Genomic DNA, 7838 nt, shown 5'->3' on the forward strand with positions numbered 1-7838 from the left:
AGAGGGGAGTGTCAGCTGTCGGCGACAGCTGACCTCCTGGTTCCCGGTGCACACTGTCGCCGACAGTGTGCACCGGGATTAACTCAGTAACTGTACGTCCTCGTGCGGGAAGTAACTTCCCGCAACGACGGACAGTTACGTCCTGGTGCGGATAGGGGTTAAAAAGCACTGGGCAAATTGAACATTATAGTGCTACATATCTATAGCACAATTTTTATCTATATTGTTATCCCATTTTATATGGACAAATAATTAAAAGTTACATTTTATACACTATCCCTTCCTCAATATATTTGCTTGAAGTAGGAAGGTCTAACGGGAACCAGTCCGTCGTTTAGCAACTGGGAATATACAATATATCAATAAAGAACTATCATACCAAAACTAAGTTCACGGATCCAGTGGCACCTGTTTATTAGAAATATGTATTCATTCCCAATAACTCCACATATACAAGTCCAGGTCTATCAAGCACAGGAGAATAATTACACATCTGTTTATTAGAAATATGTATTCATTCCCAATAACTACATGTACAAGTCCAGGTCTATGAAGCACAGGAGAATAATTACACATCTGTTTCTATGGAATATGTGTTCATTCCACTGTAAACTACACATAGATCCTGTTCATTGCAGGTCTATAGAGCACAGGAGAATAATTACACATCTGTTTCTATGGAATATGTGTTCATTCCACTATAAACTACACATAGATCCTGTTCATTCCAGGTCTATCAAGCACAGGAGAATAATTACACATCTGTTTCTATGGAATATGTGTTCATTCCACTGTAAACTACACATAGATCCTGTTCATTGCAGGTCTATAGAGCACAGGAGAATAATTACACATCTGTTTCTATGGAATATGTGTTCATTCCACTATAAACTACACATAGATCCTGTTCATTCCAGGTCTATCAAGCACAGGAGAATAATTACACATCTGTTTCTATGGAATATGTGTTCATTCCACTATAAACGACACATATATCCTGTTCATTCCAGGCCTATCAAGCACAGGAGAATAATTACGCATCTGTTTCTATGGAATATGTGTTCATTCCACTATAAACTACACATATATCCTGTTCATTCCAGGCCTATCAAGCACAGGAGAATAATTACACATCTGATTCAATGGAATATGTGTTCATTCCCTTATAAACTGCACATAGATCCTGTTCATTCCAGGTCTATCAAGCACAGGAAAACTATTACGCATCTGTTTCTACGGAATATGCGTTCATTCTACTATAAACTACACATAGATCGTGTTCATTCCAGGTCTATCAAGCACAGGAGAATAATTACACATCTGTTTCTATGGAATATGTGTTCATTCCACTATAAACTACACATATATCGTGTTCATTCCAGGTCTATCAAGCACAGGAATTTCCAAAGGAGTCTGTTTATATGGAATTTGTAGTTAATGAGGAAATAAACACAAAGAAAATCTGTTCATGCCATGTCTACCAAACATAAAAAATGAATTGTGCCCTTTTTTATATTTTCTTTCCATTAGTAATAATCTTCATTCTTTTTCTTCATTCTTTTTAGTATGTCCCATAAAATACCTGTGGCACTCGTTTGGTGCTTTTTTGCCTGCGTCTTTTGCATTGGCTTCAATGGCTTAAAAAAAGCGTCAAACAACGCTGTCAATTCAAAATCTGCTTAAAAATTCCTGAAGGCGCCGAAAGATAACTTTGCACGGGGCGCCATTTATCCTAAAGCCGGCCCTGTGTGTGGGGATAGTATCCACAAGTCGAGGCACAGCGTCAAGTGGAAGACAGGAGTGATCTCCGCTGCATTCTTTTTTTTATTTTTCGGTCAACATAGCCATATGAGGGCTTGTTTTTTTTGTGTGAAGAGTTGTATTTTTAATGGCACCATTTTGGGTTACTTATTTGTAGTGTATTGAAATACCTTTATTCTTTTTTTGGGGGGATGAAGAAAAACAACAGCAAGCAAATGTATTTTTTTTATATTTTGCACAATAAAAACTTTTTTTTGTGACGCATAACTCTAACATTTTTCATTGATGGAGCTGTGTGTCAGCTTAATTATTTTTTGTGGGATGAATTTATGTTTTTATTAGCACCATTGTACGGCACATACAACTATTTGATCACATTTTGTTTTTTGGGAGGCGGGATGAACAAAAAACTATTTTGGCTTTTTTCTTTGTTACTTTGGGTCGTTACGGATGCAGCGATACCAAATATGTGTATTTTTTTTCCTTAGAGTTTTTGACATTGTAAAATGCAATGTTAAATACTTTTGTGTCAACAAACACAAAAGTATTGTAGGTATGATACCTTTATTGGTATTGACATTTTCTTGTGTTTTTTTTATTTTTTATTTTATGAAAACTTTATTAAACTTTATTTTTTTACTCCCCACTAGTGGATTTAACCATGCAGTGTATTGCATCCTATTAGGTACTGCCTCTGGCAGCAGATTGTCAATTGTAATATATAGCAGACAACCACTGCGGATGACATCACTGCCCTGTACATATATTGCAAATTGCAGGAAGTATTTCCCGACAGCACAGTATATATACGACAGATGTCAAAAATGGGTTAAAGGGGTTGTCCACGACCGGACAACTGTTGACGTATCCACACTATTGGTCATCAGTATATGATCGCTGCGGGTCCGACACCCAGACCCCGCACCGATCAGCTGCTCGGGCTACCTCCAGGCGCTTGATGTTTTGAACGGTATGCAGTAGTTGGAGCCGGAAGCAGTTGAATCCGGACACGGAATAGCAACCGTACTGCAGCTTGGCTCCTATTCAAGTGAATAGTCGACTCCTTGCTCCTATTCAAGCATAGTCGACTCCGCTATTGATTCAGTCGGAAAACCGGAAACCAGCCGGAATGGTGACGAACGGAAAGCATTAGCGATGTTTCCGTCACCATTGAGATCAATGGTGACTGAAACGGAAGCTGTGCTGTCAGTTTCACTTTCCGTTGCGGGGTTCACCCGACGGAACCCCGGAACGGAAATGAACGGTGATGTGAACAGGCCCTTACACAAACTATGGACTTTTTCACCACGTAATTACGTTTTTTTGGAACGAAGGAATGCTTAAAATAAATTCCTTTGGATTATTCTTCAACCAAGGTCTGTTTGTCCTTTTGAAAAATCCAATGCTTTACATCTATAGATTTCTCTTCCTTACTAACAACCATTTTTTTGTCGCCTTTTCCTTCGCAGGAATTGTCAAAAGGTTTGATTCTTCAACAAAGACCGAAAAATGAGTTTGTGATAGAGGATGAACGCAGCTGTAATTTGGATTCTTGGATTTCTCCCGTTAAAAAGAAAAAGGTTTCTCCATTATCAACTAGAGCTAAGAAAGATGAACCAACACCAACTCCTAAAAAAACAAATCCAATTGAAGCTTCCAGTGGTCGGCAGAAGATATCTGAGAATGTGACGGCATCACTGGCCAGTAGCACCACAGGTGAAAGGATGGTAAACACAGAAAAGAAGACAAATGATCCAAATGCAAGGAAGTATAGTTTTTCAAATCATTTCTTCAAGACTACAACAACTGGATAAATAGGCAATAGATTATCATCAGTGGTCTCTGAATCTCCGGCTACTTCAACTACCGTTAGTGCTAATGAGGAAGAATTTGAAATCGAAGACCTATCACACATAAATGAATCAAACCTTTGCGAAGGAAAAATCGACAAAAAATGGTCGTGTTAGTAAGAGAGAGAAATCTATGCCACGATTACCGAAAACTGCTAAAGATGACGTTGATTCTGAATCAGAGGAGTTTGGGAAATATGTGTATAAAAAACAGGATCTTCCACCTTTAATAAAAAACTTTAAAGAACTTGTTCAGATACCTCCAATTAAGACTAAATGCAGAGTTGAGCAATGTTTCTACGCTCAATCATACAGAAGGAGCTGCAGGTAGAAATAAATATTCACCTCAAGATGCTGCTCTGCTGCAAGTTGTCGAATGCATTGAAAAACAAGGACCTTTATCTCACGATACTGATTCGCCACGAGTTGTAGAAGGTATTGAAAGAAGGGAAAGTATTTATGGAGATGATTTGCCAGGTGAAAACTAAGAAGCTCATCATACAGAGAATGATAGTTTGAATAATAAGAAACCAGTGCGAGTCCCGCAAATTAGACGCAATCAAGGAGTAAGGGTTAATTGGAGCGCGGCAAAGGTGTATGGTGATATAGAAGCAACGTTTAGTATAAGAAATAGGGCAGGAAAAGATAATGCAAATTCATGAGTGGCTGACAAAAAGGCAAAAATTTCAAAACAACCAGGTAAGAAGCAGGAAGAAAACTTTTCCAAGGAAAGTCCAGAAATTGATCATGGTGATGGACGACAGACAGTGACAGGTGTGGGTCTTCAGTCAAAAAAAAGAAGGGCTAATATGAAGGATGTAAGCACACCATGTCCGGTTGACGACAACAAAGTCTTTCGGTGCGGGCCTGTTAAACCCCAAAGAGCAGTTCAATTTCATAGACGAGTGAAATCACTTGCATGTGATTTGGATTTTCCAGCCACAGATGAACATGTTACAACTGAAGATGAAGAGAATGAATCAATTGTTAGTTGAAATGTAGAATTTGGGGGTGCAGTAGTAGACCTTACACCTGGAGATAAAGAGGATGAATTAAATGTTAGTTCAGATGAAACGGAAGAATTTTTGAAACGCCTTGCGATTGTTTTTGATCCTGATTCAGAGAGTAATGTACTTGTTGAATGCGTTGCCCAAAGTGAAAATAGCTAATTTATTGGCAATGATTCCTGTACATCCTGGAACAGCTTCAGAAACAATATATTTACTACTGGGAAGTTGATAATCGCCCCACAAAAAAAGACTAAAAGGAACGTTGTGGCTGAATTCGTGATTTACTATGTCGAACAAGGTCGAGTGAGCTTAATCTCCATATGTCAGAACGGATTTTAAAGGATGGAGACTTCGTTTTCGTTCCTCCAGGCAATAGTTGTACTATCTACAATATTCAGGACAAGGAAGCAGGGCTGGTCTTCAATTTTTTCAAAATACTCCCATACAGAAACGTTTAGCGTAATGTTAGAATAAGTTTTATGTTTTGTTATATACAACTAGGGACAGTTTTATGAATAATATTTTTACTTGTTGATGTTATTATGTAGATTTTAATATGGTGTGAAATACAGGCAGCTTTGGTGTTATATATAGGGAACGTCAATTTAGTCAGTGTTAGTCAGCGTCACTAGTCAGTGTTAGTGTCAATTTAGATTTAGTCAGTGTTAGTCAGCGTCAATTTAGTCAGTGTTAGTATCAATTTATTCAGTGTCAGACCGCCTGTCAGCGTCAGATTTCCCGTTAGCGTCAGATCGCCTGTTTGCGTCAGATCGTCCGTTAGTCAGTGTTAGTTTAGTCAGATCTAGTCAGCGTCAATTTAGTCAGTGTTAGTCAGCGTCACTAGTCAGTGTTAGTCAGTGTCAATTTAGTCAGCGTCAGACCGCCTGTCAGATTGCCCGTTAGCGTCAGATCGCCTGTTTGCGTCAGATCGCCCGTTAGTCATCGTCAGACAGTGTCAGTCAGTTAGCGTCCTTCAGTTAGCGTCAGTCAGTGTGTGATTGTCAGTTAGTCATCGTGTTTTTGCAAGTGTAGTTTAGTGTTAGTTATAGTGTCATAAAATAAAAAATATATATTAGTGTACGTTCGTGTTAATATTTAGCGTTTTATGTAATTTATGTACATTTTTTGTATACACTTTCTACAGTATACAAGTGTACATAAACATTTACTGTACACAAAAATAAAAAATGGCCCGCAAACCATTTTCCGCAGAGGAGGCGTATGAGATGCTTGTATCGGACACAGATACTGCGAGTGATGCTGGGTCCGCTTTTGTGCTGTCCTCAAGTGACACCGAGGAACCTCCTCGCAGTCGCAGGAGGGTTAGTGTTCAGGTTACACCTGCACTTGAACCTAATTGGTTGCCCCCAACCTCCTACACCCCCCAAGTACTGGACTTTACTGCTGCTGCAAGGGTCCAAGTCCAGACAGCAGGGCTGTCCGAAATTGAGTTTTTTCAGCTCTTTTTTTCGGACAGCATTGTGGACAAAATTGTTGAGCAAACGAATCTTTGTGCTCAACAATTTATTGCTGTCAACCTCGGTAGTTTTTATGCCAGGCCATACAGGTGGCATCCCACCGACAGCAGAAATGCTGCAGTACTGGTGATTGGTCCTAAATATGGGCCTAACAAAGAAGCCATCGGTGAGGGCCTATTGCTCCACTGATATTCTTTACCACTGCCGTACCACAATGCCCAGAGCTCATTTTGAGGCAATACAGAATTTTTGCATTTCAATAATTCCCAGTGCCCCTCCCCCCCAGGATGACCCCAATTTCGATCGACTCTATAAAATTAGACCCCTTATTTCCCATTTGGCCCAAAAGTTTTCCATGTCATATACCCCTGGAAGAGAAATTGCCATTGACAAGTCCCTGGTGCATTTCAAGGGAAGGGTGAAGTTCAGGCAGTATTTGCCCAACAAACGTGCCAGGTATGGCATCAATTGGAAAAAGAAATGGATAAAAAAATGGATTTTCCTTCTGGCGCAACCTTATATGAATTTTTTACTCAATCGGAGAGCGGGTGCGTAAAAACAGGCTTTATTTCATGTACAGATACAACAAAAAGTTTCGAGATCGAACAGATCTCTTCCTCAGGCAGTGTACGAGTGTTTGTAATTAGGAAAAACCTCTGCTATATATCCCAGAAGAGGAGTTAACTTGAGAACAACTGCCGGGTCAAATTGACAGGTCAGGCGATCGTTAAAAAAAAAAATATATATATATATATAGACATTTGATAATATTACTTTTTTTTTTTTTTTAAACTCGTTTTATTAAAAGTAACTGTCAGAGTCAATCCATCACATACATCAGGAGAACAGTATACATTCAATAGTGCATATGTCAGAAGACTCAATATATACAAAGGGATTACTCGCAGGTATCCATCATAATAACCCGTGGTTCGCAGACCACACACACATAATACAGGATTCTCAATGCATTCCACCCCGACTTTTATTACATTACATCATGAGAATAGGAATACTCCCACATTTCAATATTCTATCACCCCGCCCCAATCCTCTTGTACATCATACCCTGGAGCACCTGGACATGTCATCCTCCCTAGTCTTTTACCCTCTCCCACCCCCAGCTTGCGCCAGAGCAGCTGTCAGCCCTTGGACTGTACAATGAGTGAGGCTCGATGAGCACCACCCATCCCAGATCAGATCAAATTTAGCTGGCTTTCCCCGATGTTTATACACTATTTTCTCAAATGGAAGCATGTCATTGACCATTTTGCGCCATTGCGCTACTGTCGGGATCCCATCCGCCATCCATCTCATGGCCACCGCCTTTCTTGCCATAAACAGTGTTTCTCTGAGAAAGATCTTCTCATATACTGACCATTGCTCCTCATTTAGCAGTCCCAATAAACACACCTCCGGCCTGCAAGTTATCGTCCTCCCCATCACTGCCGTTAATAATGCAACCACCTCCTCCCAAAAACGAAGAATCCGGTGACAACCCCACATTAGGTGTATAAAGTCTGCCCTCATCTCTCCACACCTATGACATTGTGAGGACTCCAATCTTCCCATTCGATGTAACTTTACGGGCGTTAAATAACATTGGTGGATGATGAACAGTTGCACAAGTTTATTATTTGCAGCTGGTGAAACCAGCAGATGGGAGCCCTGCGCCTCCCTCCATTCCTCTGCTGTGAGTTGTGGGATTAATGCACGCCACCTATCCTCCACCCCCAGGA

Source organism: Rhinoderma darwinii, chromosome 3 (assembly GCF_050947455.1).
Source record: "Rhinoderma darwinii isolate aRhiDar2 chromosome 3, aRhiDar2.hap1, whole genome shotgun sequence".
Classification (NCBI taxonomy): Eukaryota; Metazoa; Chordata; class Amphibia; order Anura; family Rhinodermatidae; genus Rhinoderma; species Rhinoderma darwinii.